Source organism: Monodon monoceros, unplaced genomic scaffold (genome assembly GCF_005190385.1).
Source record: "Monodon monoceros isolate NGI ecotype Baffin Bay Population unplaced genomic scaffold, NGI_Narwhal_1 Super_Scaffold_7, whole genome shotgun sequence".
NCBI lineage: Eukaryota > Metazoa > Chordata > Mammalia > Artiodactyla > Monodontidae > Monodon > Monodon monoceros.
Genome location: NW_021703784.1, coordinates 90,679,693 through 90,698,000, shown reverse-complemented (window position 1 = coordinate 90,698,000; position 18,308 = coordinate 90,679,693). Strand labels below are relative to the sequence as shown.

The following is an 18,308-nucleotide window of genomic DNA, read 5'->3' as shown; positions in this document are numbered from 1 at the left end:
AAAAAGATTGCAGATCTTCAAGGGATGGTACCAGTCCTCAGCCTTCCCCTTGAAGTCTCTGATAATAGTTATATGCTTTAAGCAAAAAACAGAACAAAATAAAATCAAAACAGAAGAATGTATTCTTTTGAATGTCTGGTTTAGCCTAGGAACTAAAAACAGGCTCACTTAATCGCTGTGGTAACATTTTCTGGCCTCCTCTCTCTTTCTTGTTCCTTTTCTCCCTCTCCTCCCACTTAACATTGGCTGAAGAAAACAGAAGTGGAGAAATTCTCCCCCAAGTAATCAAACATGCCAACCAGAAAGGAGAGACTGCCAGGTCCCAGGAGCTGGGTGGCAGTTTGTAAGCACCAGTTGCATCAAGGCACATGTGATGTCGCTGGAAGCCAGGCATGCTCAGAGAAGGCCAGTTTGATGTGTTATCCAATTCATAGGCATGAATGCCTGGCCTGCTGAGTCTGGTTTTCCTCTATCGACACTTGAGAGCAAAGCACAGAAATCAAAGTGCCTACCGTGGTGATATCAGCCAGATGTTTGCAGAGTTGTCTCCCTTAATGGGAAGCTAATGGTGGCAGGAAGGAAACTTCTCAGGAATCCTCTTGGTATAAAGTATGGTGCTTGGTGGGAGCCTGATAGACTTGGGTACAAATTTGGCTCCACTGGTCCATAGCTATCTGACATTGGTTGATTTACTAAACCACACTGAGCCTCTGTTGCCTTGCTGGTGAAATGGGGACAACATTGCCTTTCTTATGAGGTTATTGTAAGAGTCATGTTATTTCTTGCTTATAACTCTCCAGTGGTTTCTCACAGAATTTAGAATAAAATTCCAACTCTTTATCCTGGATTAAGTATTTCTCTGTGATCTGGCCACTGCCTACCTTTTTGACATTATTACCTACCACTCCCCTCTTGCCCAGCATGGTCTGAACACCCTAGTCTTCTTTTTCTTCCTCCAACATGTCAGACTTCTTCCAGGTTTTCAAGGCCTTTGTACCTGCTGTTCCCTCTGCCTGGAGTGCTCTTGCTCCCAGTTTTTGCGTGCTGCGTTCTCACCAAACATGTCTTAGCTCAGTTCACCACCTCCACCACCGTCATCACCATTATTATCATCGCCACCAGCCCCATCACCATCATCATCATTATTAACATTTAGTAAGTACTTACCATGTGCTCAGAACTATTCTTTAGCATTATATGTGTCCTGACTCATTTAATCTTCACATCAACTTTCTGAGGTGGGTTAAATTATTATCTCCACTTAACAAATGAGGGAACTGAGGCACTGCAAAGTCTAGTAACTTGTTCAAGGTTACACAGCTAATACAGAGCTGGTATATGAATCTAAACAAATACCAGGAGCTAGTATTTAATCATTGTGTCTCTCTAGCCACTCAAATTTAAGAAGCCATCTAGTCATCTTCTTGAACTTCACCCAGTTTCAATTCTTTGCACAGCAATTATTTCTAATTTTTTCTTATCTGTTTAACTTGTTGATTTGTTTATTATGTATTTTGTTATTTATGTAGCCATGAAAATGAGGTAGACTGTTTTGTTCACTTCTTTATCGCCAGTGACATGAAAAAAGCCTGGCACTTAAGATGTGTTCAATAAATATTGGTTGAATGAATGTGTGAATGTTGTGATTCTAATTTCAGGTCTGAGCTTGGAAAATAACAGGCTTTTAATACATGTTACTTTCTCTCATCCCCATGGCCTCCATTATGGTTGAAAGGGCTCCATTTTGACTATGATGGGGCGCCCAATTTTTCAGTACCCCATTTTCTTTCCTGTGGCTTATTAGGATTCCCTATGGGAATAGGCCATGACCCGCTCAGGCACTGAATGCCCTCTTGGGTCCCATTTCTCCCATCCTCCAAATCAGTAACTTTAATATGTAGCCTATCTTTAGGTTTAGACTCTGGAGAAATCTAAAGTAGCTCTTAATCAGGAAAGGCTCAGATATACTTGTGTATTTTGACAAGCTCAAGCTCCTTGTGTGAATTTTAGCACCCTGCATAAAGTGACGTGAATCAGAAGATAGAATCCCTGTTTGTTTTGTACCTCAGGTGCAGAGGGTGGACAGGACTGTTCTTCAGCACTGTATGTATGCTAACATACATCATTGTCATTGACCATACAAAGCCTCTCTCGTTTTTATTTAATTTATCCATTTCCTTTCATCTTTTTTCCAAACTCTCATTTCCTTTCCTGCTCATAGACAACCATTCTAATGTTTTTAATGTACGTATTGATACTTTTGTACGTGATCTTGTAAAGTATGCTTTCTTGTTTTATATTTTTGTATTATTAATTTATATAAATGGTATTGTATGACATATCCTTCTGTTCCTGCCTTTTTTCCCAGTCTATATTGTGTTGTAACATTCATTTCTGTGTAGCTATCTGTGCATCTAGTCCAGTGCTTCTAACTGCTGCAGAGACCCCTGTGGTGTGTACCCAACACATTCTAATGAGACTCCCGGGGATAAACCGTTCCTGTCCGGGGTCTCCTCACAGCGCACTGGGACACCAGAGATCTCTTCATCTTATCCTTGTCTTCCTTTTGTTCTTCTGCATCCTTCTTTTCTCACCATTCCACCTCACCCCAACTCAGCTTTATCAGTGCCATGCCCCCACTTTGCCCACCGATTTTCAGCACCTAGACTACAGGTTGCAACTAAATATTGATAGCATACTCATGTATTTATTCATTTAACAAATATTTATTCATTTTATACTATGTACCAGGGCACTATTCTAGGAAATGGTGATTTAGCAGTGAACAAGACAGTCAAGTTTCCTATTTCCATGGAGTTTAGGCTTTAGAGGAGGGAGACAAGCAATAAATGATTGTACAGATAAGTAACATGTTTTCAGAGAACACCCCCTTTAAGAGATGAATTTGATCTGAATTCCAAATGACAAGAAATAGTCACGCAACCACCTGGGGCCTGAGGGGATCTGGAAACTGGAACAGCAAGTGCAAATGCCACATGGTGGGCAGAAGCTTGATCTGTTCAAGAAACAGCAAGAAGATTATTGCAGCTAGAGGAGAGTGGGGGAGGGGGAGAGTGGGAAGAGACGAGGCTGGAGAGACTAGGCCAGGTAAGACAGGACATGGTGAGAAGGGTGACTTTATTCTAAGTGCAGTGGGAAACCTATGGAAGATTTAAAGCGGGTATTATAGTATTTGCAATATGTAGATGATATCCCTCTTCCCTCTCACTCTAGTAGATCTTGGAGGTGGGAGGGTTCTAGTTTGGTTTCTGCATGGGCACTGGGGGCTTTCTTACTCTGGGCCATCCTTCCCAGGGAAGGATGCAGTTGTCTCTGGCATAGGTACTAAACTATATGTGCCCTGTGTCATGACCCTGGGCTTGTTAGAACTATACCATGCCGTGCACCATTCAAAACTGATGGCCCTGAACGTCTTTGTCTCGTATACGTTTGAATCGGGAGTCAGCCTCAGAATCCACCCAGAGTATACACTGAAGACAATGACTGTTTCCCTAGAACCCAGAGCTTTTCCTTGGGGTGTACCCCCAGCCTGTCACCAGAAGATGATGAATACTGACTGAGCAGGAAGATTCAGGGGCAGATGTATAGAGGTCTGTTTGTCCACATCTCATAGCTATCTCAGGCTGAAGTTTCTCTTGTTTAGTCAGTTGAGCTCAAGTTTTAAATCACTAGATAATTCACCAAATATTCTAAATATTTTCTTCTGGGGGTAACACCCTACGTCTACAGCTGTGTAAGCCTTAGCATTCACCTTTAACTGGGCCCCAAAGCTACCTTTTTATTTTTTTTATTTATTTATTTTTTTGGCTGCGTTGGGTCTTTGTTGCTCCACGCATGCTTTCTCTAGTTGTGGCGAGCAGGGGCTACTCTTCGTTGCAGTGGGCAGGCTTCTCACTGCGGTGACTTCTCTTGTTGCGGAGCATGGGCTCTGGGCCTGCGGGCTTCAGTAGTTGTGGCTCGCGGGCTCTAGAGCACGGGCTCAGTAGTTGTGGTGAATGGGCTTAGTTGCTCCACGGCATGTGGGAACTTCCCGGCCCAGGGCTCGAACCCTTGTCTCCTGCATTGGCAGGCGGATTCTTAACCCCTGCGCCACCAGGGAAGGAAGCCCCAAAGCTGCTTTTAAGATTATGCTGCAAGTTGTGCGGACGTGGTGGGTTCTCTCCTCACTGGTGTGCGCACGCTAGCCCACTTCTCCCGATGTCAGCTGTCCTACATCAGTGCTGTAGACCCCACACTTCCCTGTTTTCAGCCTTGGAATAGCCAGTCCTCTAGTTTGTTTCTCTCCACCATAGTGTTCAAGTGGTTAATGGCCCGTAAACAAGGAATGAGCTTTCAGTGTACATTTAAAGGAGTCCTTGGTGAGTAATCCTTTGTGTTGTGAATAATCACCCAATAATTTACCTCCTTACAAGTATGGATTTGGAGTTTTTATTAAAGAATGTCCTTGTAGCAGTATTAAGGGGAATTAAATGAGTGTTTTTAGAAACCATTTGACTAGGGGGAGAGGAATAAAAAGGGTAATCAAGGTGAGCGAAGTGAGATCATCAGCTGTATAAAACTGTTTGTAGGGGAAGTCTTTTGTGAACCTAAAGGAATGACTGTCTTGTAGTATTTGGGGGGAAAATATTGAGAAGTAGATTTTTAACTAGAAAAACTCACACCATGCACATATAGCTGCCCCCCACATTTGTGAAACAGAAACCTAGTTGTACGAACGGTTAAGTCAAACTTCCAAAATGCTTTACGTATGAGTACATTCAGGACCAGCTACATGATTTGTGGGGGGCCCAGTGCAAACTGAAAATGCAAGGTCTCTTGTTTATATTCAGAATTTCAAGCAATGACAGTGTAGCTTTAAACCAAGCATGGGTCCTCCTATGAGTGGGACCCTGTGTAAGGCACATGCCCATGAAGTTGGCCCTAAGCACAGTTGCTTTTACTGGCAATTTGTAACAGATGCACTCAGTGTGAAGAGGTGAAAAGACTATGGACTCCGCAAAGATAAACCTGGGTTTTAATCATAAGTATCTGCAATTTAATAATGTAGTGGCCAATGGCAAGTCACATGACCTCTGAGCTTCATTGGAGGTGTTACTCTTTAGCTTTCAGTATTCCTGAAAGGATAAGTAATGCTTTACTACAGTGCCTTGCAAGGACAAAGCGTGCAATATATACTGGCTATGATGGTGATTGGACACGTGAGTTAAAAAGCTGAAACGCTTTAGTGATTACCATCTTTGTTTTCCAGTGCCTGTTCCTTCGACAGATCTTATGACATTTATAGATTTCAAGCTTCTATTTAAGACCAATTCTAGGGACACTAATAGAACCACTGCTACTTATAGAGGAAGTGGGAGTGGGATTAAAAAGTTGAATATGAGACTTTCCTCTTCTTGAGATGCTTGTAATCTAGTGAATGGGATAAGACAAGAATACAAGTGGCTGTACTGTAATGTAGAGTAAGATAAGAAGTACTGGAGAGTTACTTGACCCAAGTACTGAAGATATGTAAAGAAAAATGAAGCCAAATATAGCTAGAGAATAGCTGCAAGGTTGAGGTGGCTGCTTTATTGCTGCAGAAGATGAAATTGGTAAAGTTGAAGGAACAAGTGCTGCTACAAATTGAACTAGGCTCCACTCTTTTTGTGAGGAGTAAGCCATGTGGGGTGAACTATGATTTGGGGGGTAAACTATGGTTTTTGTGGCCCCAGTGAACTATGCCTCATAGTATTCATGTACTTATGTGGATCCCTCCCTTTGAATCTGGATGACCTTGTGACCTGCTAGACTCATAAAATATGACAAAAGTGACAGTGTTCTAGTTTAAGCCCAAGCCTAAAGAAATCCAGGTAGCTTTTACTTTTGTACACTTGGGGACCTTGAACAACAGTTCTGGAGAGATCTTCTGGAGAGACCACAAAGAGAGTCTGAGAATCTTGGAGGAGAGCTAAGGAGCCCAGCCAATAGTGAGAACTGTGACTCAGATATATGACCTTAGTGGAGCTGTTGCAACCAGTCTCCAGATGTTTGAGCCATCCTAGCTGAGGTGCTAGATATGTCAAGAGACCATCTAGAATACCGTGTGGAGCAGAGATGGGCAAACCCTACTGTTCCTTGTCTGAGTTCCTGACCCATAGAATGGTGAAATATAATAAGAGAGTTGTTTTAAGTCACTAAGTTTTGGGATAGTTTGCTTTATAGCAATAAAGAATTGAAACAAAAATTGGTGCCCAAACGTAGTCTGCTGCTGTAACAAAAAGTGTAAAACATGGAGCACTGGCTTTGGCAATGGGTGGTGGCAGGGAACAGAAAGCACTACAGAAGACTGGAGTGGGGACTGGAAGAGTGGTGAAAATTACTGCTGGAGGCTGGGGAATATGAGACTGGTATTACATATTGGCAGAACAGTTGGCCAAACTGTTGCCTTGGTCACATGGAAGACAGAATGAGTATCTAATAAGTTTATGGATTTGGTAAGGAGATATCCAGGCAGAATGTGGAAAGTGCCAAGTGGCTCCTTTTAACTGCCTATCATAAAGTAAAAGGAAGATCAAGATGAGCTAAAGAAAGAACTTTTAAGTTTTCAAACAGAATTTAGAGAAAGTGTGAGGAAGTTAGAACTTCCTGGGTTTGCAAATAAAACTATTTCTCCTTCCCAGCTTCCACAGCCTGCAAAAGTTAAAAAAAAAAAAAATTACATACAATGCTTTTTGCATTCACTTTAAATTGATGACCACAGATCTTAAATGGACACTCAACACTACCATCTAATCCTAATATAATTTCCTAACCCACTCTTTTTCCCAGTCAGCAAGAATATTTCATAACTCCTCTTCTATCTTCAATTCTCTAGCACCCCTCCTCCATCACTGACAACTTTATTTCAGACCTTATAGAGAAAAAAAGTTGCAATTAAATAAAAATGAATTCACCTACCTGGCACTAACTCTTGTTAACCTCCTGCATCTATATCCACACATTTTGCCTTTCCTCCTAACAAGAAGTGTCTCTGCTCTTGTCCAAAGCCAATCCCTCCACTTGTGCATTGGTTCACCCTCCTCTTATTTACTTAAGGATTTTGGTCCTGCAACGATCTCTATCTTGTCTAGCAAACCCCACCTACTCTACTGGATTATTTCCACTGGCATTTAAGCATGTCTTTGGGTGTTTTTTAATAAATGTATTTATTTATATTTTTGGCTGCACTGAGTCTTTGTTGCTGCGCACGGGCTTTCTCTAGTTGCAGTGAGTGGGGGCTACTCTTCGTTGTGGTGTGCGGGCTTCTCATTGTGGTAGCTTCTCTTGTTGCGGAGTACAGGCTCTAGGCGTGCGGGCTTCAGTGGTTGTGGCACATGGGCTCAGTTGTTGTGGCTCGCGGGCTCTAGAGCGCAGGCTTAGTAGTTGTGGTGCACAGGCTTCATTGCTCTATGGTGTGTGGGATCTTTCTGGACCAGGCCTCGAACCCGTGTCCCCTGCATTGGCAGGCAGATTCTTTTTTTTTAACATCTTTATTGGAGTATAATTGCTTTACATTGTTGTGTTAGTTTCTGCTGTATAACAAAGTGAATCAGCTATACGTATATCCCCATATCCCCTCCCTCTTGCGTCTCCCTCCCACCCTCCCTATCCCACCCCTCTAGGTGGTCACAAAGCACCAAGCTGGTCTCCCTGTGCTATGTGGCTGCTTCCCACTAGCCATCTGTTTTACATTTGGTTATGTATATATGTCCATGCCACTCTCTCACTTCGTCCCAGCTTACCCTTCCTGGCAGGCGGATTCTTAACCACTGCACCACCAGGGAAGTCCCCAAGCGTGTCTTAGTATGGCTTTAAAACATCTTCCCTTGACCCCCTATTTTTCCTAAGTTTCACAAGTGCTAATCTTATTTATCTGTTCTCTCTCATAGAAAAACTTCTTGAATGAGTTGTTAAAAGTCACCCTCTCTACTTTTTCACTTTCCATTCTCTTCCTAACTCTTTCTAAAGAACTTTTATGTTCACGCCATTGAAATGATTCTTATCTAGGTCCCCAATGACCCACATCTTGCCCAAGCCAGTGATGACTTCTGTCCTTATCTTACAGGATCTCAGCAGGCTTTGACACATTGACTACTCCTTCTTTTGATTTGACACTGTCTTTTCTAGGCTATTATAATGCAAACTTTATGTAATTGTCCTCTCACATACTGGTCACTCCTCGTCAGCCTGTTTTACTGACTCATCCTCTTTAACCAGACCTCTGAATGTGGGAGAAGCTCTTCTCTTCTTTACTGACGTCTTTACCCTGGCTTATAACTCTGAGTACCATTCATCTACTGATGACCCTTAAAGACTAACCTTTTTTTTCTTTTAGCAGGGGAGGGGAGCAGAATTCAGATTTATATATCCAGCAACTGTCCTGAATTCTCCACCTGGATATCTAATAAATACCTCAAAAATAGGGCCAGAATAGGAACATCGATCCTTGCCTCCTCCATCCACTCTTTTCCATGTCAAGAAATGGTGTCACTATCCAGGAATTCACACGGTCGACACATGATACCCAGACATTTCACATGTTCTCTTCAAATGCTTCTAATTGTTCTAGTCTGCATTTTTCGTCATCTAGGCTGTGTTCATTATTAGTGACTCATCACCATTGCTCATCTGGCGAGTGTTTTGACTTTCATTGCCTTCCATTTTGGATTAGTCTAGAATGGAAAATCAAGAGTAATTTGTGTCACTGAAATGACATGAATAATCTCTTGGGGAGACAGAATAGCAGCACTCTTCTGAAATTAGGCCACTAAGTAATCCTCTTCCGATTACCAGCACCATGAGCTCATTAGTGACCACATGGTGTCAGGACCTTGATTTCCTCTCTTAGAGGCCCGAAGACAGGCAGACTCAATCACTGCAACACCAGCAAGGACTCCACTGCAGAGAGAAGTCATGATGATACTGCTGTCAGTGTCCAAAGAAGAGCAGCTTAGTTCTAATTGTCTCTTTTCTCATTCCCAGAATCTGAGGACAGAAGAGACTTGATTAGAATGACTGTATGCCCTATTTTTAAAATAGGCATGTTTAATAGATCATCTGTAGCTATGATCATCTAGGATTTGGTTATGTACTCTTCCAGGGAAAATCGCATATGTAGGCCAATCAGAATGTGAATTCTTTCGCATTCACACTGCAGTTCACATAAAGGATGTCCCCTGGCCAGACTAGCCACTGGGGTCACTGATCACTGATCGCTTTAGATTAGAAGGTACAAATGTTTTCCTTGTTCCCAGGTTTTTAATTCCACATCCTTTCTTCTTTGTACCTCACTACCAATCACACTATAGTTATGTTGGACAGTCTGTGGTAAACAGAATGCTCTGGAGAGAAATGAGGAAATGTCCAGCAGTGGGGAATTAGAAAATTATCTCCCTGTTCATTGTGTGTCACATATGATGTTTCCTTTTCAGCTGGAGTCATCTGGCAATTAAATTCTGTGCCGTTCTTGAGTAATGGGAGAAGGTCGCGGGGAATGTGTGGAAGTCTCTAGCAACATGTGCCCCTGCGGTCCCCACGCGCACATCTTACCTGAGGTTGACTTCTCCATTGTCATCAGTCTCATCTTTTTGGTCTCTTATCCTTCCAGCTTCATTAGAAGGTGAGCTGACTCCTCAAAGGCAGGCTCCGGGCCTTCTTTCTTTGTGTGTTCCTAGTGCCTCGCACAGAGTAGTCATTAAGGAAGTTTGACTGAATTAATGAAAAAGAGAAAAAAAAAGAAAGAGAAAGAAAAAAAGCAAGCAAGCAAGCAAGCTAATTTATACATGAAAAAATACAAAGGCAGTTACCGCATCCCTTTTGGGAGCCAGCTACTCTGGTACAGTGGTGTCTTGTGGATATCCCAGGTTTGTTTCAATACTATAAGATTATTATCTCATTTAAGCATCAACATGAGTTCAATTATCTTATTCTAACTTTTTGATGAAGAGTCATTGAGATTACATAGTTAATAAGTGATGTTGCCAATACTCAAATATATTTCTCTCTCATAGCTTATAATTTTTTAAGCCAAACCCCGCTTACAATAGAGATACTGGGTTTGCATGAAGTGTAATGTGTTAATGTGTTGCAGGGTGCTTTTGGTGTTCAGGGAGTCTCTGCACACAGATGTGGACATGATGCCTACTTTGGGCACTCAACGGCACCAGCTATCAAATTGGCAAGGGGAGAAACCCATCTAGTCATCAATTTGGAGGCTTCTAATTTATTCCGAAGAATTGGTAAGAAATTCTTATTCCTGTATTTCCAGGTTTGCTACACTTCACCACAGAGAGATTTTTAGTGGTTGGCAAAAGCTTTCTTATTGGTTCCTCGTTTCCACCTTAGGATCTGCACTAATTAGAGTTTGCTTTTGGCTGCATGTCATTACAACCCCAAACAATGGTAGTTACATCACATTGGCGTTTATTTCCCCTGATTATCAAAAACGCCTGTCTATTCCATCATTCGATTACATTGTCAAAGACTGAAGCTCCTTTCTTTTTTCACTCTGCCATATAGATGGTGTGGTTTTCATTCTCAGGGTCACAAGGTAGCTCCTTTATCTTCTAGGTCTCACACTCACATTCCAGACAGGAAAGAGGAGGAAGGGAAAAAGGAAAACAAAAAGCAATTGAAACAGTACAAATGATTCTGTTTTCTTTTTAAAAACTTAGTATATCCATGGCCAGGAGAATGGCACAGGGCCACCTTGAAATGCCATAGAATCTGGTACACTGTTGCCTCATACAAAATAGAGTTCTATGACAAAGGAAGAATGGAGAGTAGATACTGCATAGGTAATGACCAGTGTTTGCCACTGGTATTGCCTGGTGTCCACCCTTGTTAAACAACATCCATACCCTTCTTTTCAGACATAGGTCAACATCCCTGAAGTCTCTTTCAATTACAGCATTCACCTCAAAGTCCCAATGTATTTGTCAGGTTCTTGAGTTCCCATAACGAGTAATTTGATGACAGTTTTTGTGTGCCCCCTACACAGCCAATATACAGTTGTGGAGAAGGACGAAGATAATAAACAATAAAACAACAGTAAAACTACAGTTCAAAAAAGAGGAGAATTGGAGGCACACCCATCCAGAACAGTGATGAGATCCTCTGGGTACTATGAGTGATGCCTTTGTGCCCTAGCACACTTGGTGGACTACGTGCCTTGGATGTTGACTGGCAGCCTCTGGCTCTACTCCCTGGGATGATAATCCTGTCCCTTATCCTGCAAAGCCGAACTTTAGAATGGCATTGAGAAGGATGTCATTCACTGCCTCTAGAACCCACTTCTTGTCGAGGGAAGGAAGCTAAGGGCCTGGGGATTATTTTAGGGGTTAAATTGTCACAGACCATTAGTGATCAGGCCTGGAGTTTCTTTGGCAAAAAGTTCGCTCAAAATTCTTGGCAGGTATGTAGTCTGTTCATTACCTTTGAGCGTGATAAGAGCACACATCTTGTTTAGATGATTTTAAGCCTGAAGCTGCTTCCCTGCTACCTATTACTCTTCGTGCTGTGGCCACCACCCTGCGTCTTAGCTTAAAGGCATCTGTTCTGAGGCAGTTCAGACAGTGAGCTTCAGTGGCAGGACAACCTCTTCACCTCCTCATTGCTAGCAGGTTAGCCGGCTCCCCCTTGCAGAGAACTATTAATGAAAGGTGTTTGGGGAAGGCCTGCAGCTTTGCGGCTGCCCTTTCTAATGTTTTATTTTAGGATTATTGAAGATCCTGGCTTTTTCAACCGCAGGGTTTCAAATTATGGGACTTCCACTTAAATTACAAGCTGCTAGCAGAGGGTTTCCTTAGGAAATTGGTGTTCCTGTCCCACTCTCCTGATAGTCTTACTAGCTCCAGACAAATTGCATCTGTCTCTTTCTGAACGTCGCTGAATGTGGCAAGAAGGACCCTGTGTGAGTCACTCTATTGGACACATTTTATGTGCCATCTCAGATGTTCATGGCCTAACCTACATCCCAGACTCTCAGTTTAGAGAGTCTGATACCTCCATGACCTCAGTTAACCTCAGCCACCTCCATTAGCAACCAGCTACATGCCTAGGTCTTGGGCTCCTCCTGACACTTGTGCATTGTCTTGAAATGTTACACCATAGGATGTGGGATGTGACTTCTTGGGTGCCACTGAAGGGGCCATATGATGTATCCCAGAAATATAGGGGGATTAAATTTTCTGGGTGAATTTTGTCCAAGGAGGCACAGGGGGCAGGAGGGAGAAAGGCACATAAATTCCCTCTCCTTCCTCTTTTCAGTGGATACCTCGGGGTCACCCTTGTGACCTCGTTTTGCCATAATTACCTCCTAAAGACCCTATCTTCAGATACAATTACATTGGGGTTAGGGCTTCAACATATGAATTTGCGGGGGAGACACCCTTCAGTCCATAGCATTCTATGTTACCATTTTCAGCATATGTGGTTAGCGATTACAGGGAAGTAACAGGAGTCAGAAAGGATATGATAGGTTTCCTTGGTTTTCATTCATTTTTCTTAGAATGCCATTGCCTTCTTTCTACATTTAAAGCAAATTCTTGTTCAAATAGAAAGGGTGGACTTTTGAGGCTCTCAGTGCCTCCTTCTCAACCTACTTATTCAGTCTTAGCTGTAACACATTTTCCTTGTACATCTTGTATGCCTCCCTGAACTTGGATGCATTGTGGGTCCACTGGAATCCTGTGCTCGTGGGGCATCATGAATGCTTATGCAAATGGTTGGCAAGAAACAACACATACATTTTGTCTCCTCTGCTTTCATGCATGCTTTATTGTCTCATTAGTCTTCACTTACAAAACACAAGTTCAAATAAAATTATTAAAAATTTCAAGACAAGGGTAGCAGAACATTTAACCAAGCATCGGGCACTTCTGAGCTCCCTTGAAGCCAGTGCTTCTTAGCCAAATTCAACAAAGCTAAATTTTAGGTTCTGTTTCTTGCTGCATCATTTTTTTTTTTTTTGGTACCAAGTGCGTTTGGCTGTTTGTAACAGAAAATGCTGATTAAAAATTCCTTAATCACAGAGGAATTTATTTTTCTTACATAACAAGAAGTCTGAGGTGGGCAGTTCAGTATGGTTAATGGTACCACAAAATCATCATGAAGCCTGTGTGTTTGTGTCATTTTTCAACCCCATTTCTAGACTGTGGCTTTCAATCTCCTGGTAGCAAGATGGTTCCTGCCCTTCTAGGCATCAGAACTGTATGCCTGGCAGGAAGAGTGAGGAAAGTAAAGAAATGTGAAAGGTCAAAGAAACTAGCCATTTCACCTGTCTCCTAAAAGAACTTTATTTTATCTTTTTGAAGCTCCAACTAGCAACGTCTGCTCACTTCTCACTGGCCATGATTATATTACTTGGTCATATTGTGCTGCATAGTAAGCTAGGAGATTTAATACTTTTAACAGAGCTCTCAGAACAAAATCAGGGTTCTATTGTTAAGGAAGAAGGGCAGAATGGATAATGGGTAAGACACAAGTACTATCTGTTTATCAGACCGTCCCCAAATTTATAGAATACTACAGTAACCATATTATAATGCTCATGGAATCTGTGGGCTAGGAATTCAGATAGGGCACAGTGGTCTGGCTTGCTTTTGCCTCCATGCTATCTTCCTCAGTTGGGAAGACTCAAATATCTGGAGTGACTCAAAAAGCAGGAAGCTGGAACTTTCAGGAGTTCCTGCTTGGGATACGTATTGGGATGGTTCTCCAGAGAAATAGAATTAATAGGATCTATCTATCTATCTATCTATCATCTAACTAACTAATGAGGTTTATTAAAGGGAATTGGCTCATGTGATTCTGGAAGCTGAGAAGTCCCACAGCTTGCCATATGCAATATGGAGACCCGGGAAAGCCAGTGGTATCGTTTGAAGGCTTGAAAGCTGGGGAGCCAATGGTGTAGATTCCAGTCTGAGTCTGAAGGCCTGAGAACCAGGAGCATGGAGGACAGGAGACGATCAATGTTCCAGCTCACCCAGTCGGAAGGTAGAAGGTGAATTCAGCCTTCCTCCACCTTTGCGTTCTATTCAGACCCTCAGCGGATTGGATGATGCCCACTCACACTGGGAAGCATCATCTGATTTGCTTGCTCCGCCAGTTCAAATGCTGTTTCTTCCAGAAACACCCAGAAATAATCTTTAACCAGATATCTGAGCACCCCGTCATCCAGTCAAGTTAACACATAAAATTAGCCTTTATAGGATGGGATGACTCCAAGCTGGCCTCATCTGGGACTGTCAACTAGACATAAAGCTAGTCTGTGTGGCTCTCTGCGTGCCTTAGGCTTTTCTCAGTGTGGGGGCTGTTTTCTGAGAGAAAATGCTCTAAGAGATTTGGACAGAAGCTGTATGACCTATTCTGACATAGCCTGTAAGTTCATGTATGTATAGCCTGTAAATTCATGTATGTTATCAGTCGTAAGTAAGTCATTAAGGCCAGACTAGATTCAAGGGGAGGGGAACTGCACCTCTTGAGGAGGTGGCAAGGTCACATTGCAGAAGAGCATGCGTAGTGGGAGATATTGTTGCAGCCATCTGCCATAGTTGGCTATAGAGTTCAAGAATTAATGAGGTGGCTATAAAGGTACATTGTTTCCTGTGCTTTGATGTGACTCTGATCTCTAGAGGTAACATGGGAACATGGAGGGAAATGTGGGTTTTTACAGGATTTATCACTGGTCAGAAAAATAAAATGCTCAATGTCTAACTACTCTTAGGATTCCTTTTTTGTTTGTTTTCTCAGCATTACTCAGTGCCTTGTACTTAGCGCCTCTCCTACCACTAACTCCTGGCAACTTCTATCTCTAGGTAAAAATTCCTGTGTTTAATGGTCTTCAAAATATGCTGTACATACTCTAGGGGGTATGCAAGATGATCTAAAGGGGGAAAAAGGAAAAAATGTTTTTTAAAAAAAATTTTTTTAATTGAAAACTTTTTTAATAATGGTGTGTTAGTTTCAAGTATACAGTAAAGTGAATCCATTATACATACACATATATTCTTTTTCAGATTGTTTTCCATTGTAAGTTATTATAAGACATTGAGTATAGTTCCTGTGCTATACAGTAGTTCCTTGTTGTTTACCTATTTTATATATAGTAGCGTGTATATGTTAATCCCAAACTCCTAATTTATCCCTCCCCCACCCCACTATCCCCTTTGGTAACCATAAACTTGAAAAACCAGAATTTATATTTATATTTTTATCTCATCTGTTTATGTTTCAATTTTTGGTAATGTTTTTAAAATGCACACAATACATTAGCACTGTGATACTACATATAATTTATAAATAAACAAACATATATCGGGAGGGTTGTTAAAAAATTGATTAATGATAAAGATAGATGACCAAAAAAAGTTTTTAGACTACTGGCTCAGATTTAGCACCAAAGGCAATTTTCTCTGGGGTGAAAGTGGCATAGTTGTTTACACATGGACTTTTTCATAGTCAAATGGAATAGTGAATGAAGAACGAAGAGGCTACTGGAAAAGTATGGTCTCTGAGTTGGCGTTTGGATTCCCCAAATGAGATTCTAAAAGATTCTGCAATTACTACTCAGTTTTTGCCTTCTTAGTTAGGTTGTATGCTCCATGGAAACAGGGGCCATTTCTGTCATTCATTCAAGTACATGCGTGGCAGAGTTTTAGGATCTGTGGACACAGGAGAGAACAAGACACTTAACATCTTGTTTCTTCTGAAGTGTATTTTCTACAATAAGAAAGAAATAGTAAACAAGTAAACAAATAAGAAAATTTCAGATAGTGGTAAGTTCTATGAAGAAATAAAAGAGGGTAATAGGAGACGGGGTACAATATTATATTAGATATCCATGGAAGACCTCTCTGAGGAGGTCCCATGTGAGCTGAAACCTGATTGATAACAAGTCAGCCACATGGATATCAAATAGGTTTGGAAATTTGATAGAAGGTAGGAATAATGCATGGATTTTCATTTGTTTCACTGATGGATTTTTATTTTTATTTTTGATTCTCCAGGGTCTTGCTTTATTTATTTATTTATTTTTTGGGCTATGTGGCATGTGGGATCCTAGTTCCCTGACCAGGGATCGAACCCATGCCCCCTGCATTGGCAGCATGGAGTCCTAACCACTGGACCACCAGGGAGGTCCCTGATTGAGTTTTAAAATCAAATAAAGCCTGGGGGTGGGGGGCAAGTGTTATGGAAAGCCTCCGTGCCCAGAAATATGGGGATTGGTAGAGGGCAGTGAGCAGTGGTGACACAGTGTCTAGGTAGAGAGGGCCTGAAACTGCTACAGTGGCCTTTCTGTGGCTCCAGGGTATAGTGGGAAAAGAGCCAACAATTTTTCATACCTTTCTAAAAAGGGCCTGGAAGTAACTGGTGGATCTGGAGAGACCTTGGGGTCACTACATGGATGACTTGGTGACCTGAGTGGCTTGATCACTGGGACCAGATGGGAACTCGTATCTCAATGGATATCAGTGTGGCATCCACCCATTATCACACTTTGGAGCCTGTGGCCCATGAATGTCATATTCATTCTACTGGGCACTGAGGATAAAATGGTAAATGAGTCAGTGCCCTTACAGCCTTTCTAGTTCTCTCCTCACCTGAGAGGGTCACCATCTCCTTGTATGTCGGTTTGGGATCTACAGATCCCAAAGAAGCAGATACAGAGACAAAATTAAAAATGCAAAAATGTTTTTGGAGGTCAATCCCACAAAAGATAGAAGAGGAGAGGGAACAGGAGTAGGAAGAGGAAGTCTTCAGACCATGATGCTGGTCTGACCCTGTGAATGGAGAGGGGAAAGAAAGGAGGATTGGGTGGAAAGATCCTCAGACCTCAGTGCAATTCTCAGAACGTCTCATCTAGCCCAATGGGGAGCTATAGACAATGATTATTTGTTGGAGGAATCCTGTGCTGGGCAAAAATTATGAGGTTCTAGAACTGCTGTGCTCAGGGAGAGCATGGAGCATAGCCTTGGCCCAAAGACACTGAAGCTGGGGGCTGTCCACTAACAGCACTCCTCACACCTTTCTCTCTCCCTCTTTTTAAAATTTAAAAATTTTTATTGGAGTGTAGTTGATACACAATGTTGTGTTAGTTTCAGGTGTACAGCAAAGTGAATCAGCTATAGGCCATACAGAGTACTGAGTAGAGTTTTCTCATATAGGCCATTACAGAGTACTGAGTAGAGCTCCCTGTGCTATACAGTAGGTTCTTATTAGTTATCTTTTTTATATAGAGTAGTGTTTATATGTCAGTCCCAATCTCCCAATTTGTCCCTCCCCCACCCCCTTATCCCCTGGTAACCATAAGTTTGTTTTCTACAGCGCCTTTCTCTTGGAAGGAGAACTGAGGTGTGTCTTCAGGGCTGCTGTGCGTTGTTCTTGGCAAGCATCCCTCTTGCCAGCTTCTGTGGGTATTTTCATTTGAGAATGCCACCCCAGGGTCCTGCCCCTTATCCAAATTAATTTAATGAGCTCTTTAGAAAAGAAATGTGGAGCAGTTTTGTTCCTACTGATACTTATCTCAAGGAATGTCATTAATTATCAAGACAAAATTCATGGCCATTAACGTTTATTAATTAATTAGTTTTTGTGTGTGCGGTTTGGAATCCTGGAGGATGAAGATTCTGACTATGAACTCAAAACAGCGAATGCAAACTGTGACGGATGTGACTGGGCTGGAAACTTCTGTGATGGGAGCTGAGGCCCAAAGATGGTAAAGGGACACAGACACATGCGCTGTGGAGAACAGAGGAATGAAGGCACCTGGGGTCACCTGGAAGTGTTGCAGCCGTACTTATAGGATGTCTAAGTCCTGAGGAGTAAAGCAAATGGGCAGAGGATTAAGGTTCAGTGAGTGTTAGAGTCTCAGCTGCATTGAGCCCCTGGAAGTGGTCGAAGCAGCCCAGGTTGTGGATCGGAAATGACTGCACGCCCTTCGCTTCTACCCAGAAACCATCACCCATCCTGGAGCACAGTGGGAGTGCCTCTCCCATAGGTCCAAGTAAACTCTCCCTGTTGAAAGTGTTCCTTAAAGTTGCTGCCTACTTGAGATACACTTTTAGTGCCTGATTACTCTGGTTTGACTTTCTTTTTTCCTGAAATCGATGGCCAAGTTATTACTTATTCTTTTCTCTTTTTTCAGATGCCATTAGTGATTCTCTGAGGTAACACATGCTTGACCCACTGGTGACCAGGAGTCTCCAACCAGCTTTCTGACCTAGCTTGAGAAATATATGGATTTTTCAAGAGTGAGTAGCAAGTCACCA

General features: G+C 42.1%; 1 long non-coding RNA gene across 1 annotated transcript in view; it reads left to right on the top strand.

Annotated features, from left to right (window-relative positions):
• Nucleotides 1-18,308, top strand: part of LOC114886415 — a 42,812-nt gene that overhangs the window by 1,161 nt on the left and 23,343 nt on the right. The window contains exons 2-4 of the long non-coding RNA XR_003791338.1: nt 9,471-9,658; nt 10,130-10,277; nt 18,185-18,290. This is a non-coding gene — a long non-coding RNA (uncharacterized LOC114886415). The remainder of the gene's footprint in view (nt 1-9,470; nt 9,659-10,129; nt 10,278-18,184; nt 18,291-18,308) is intronic.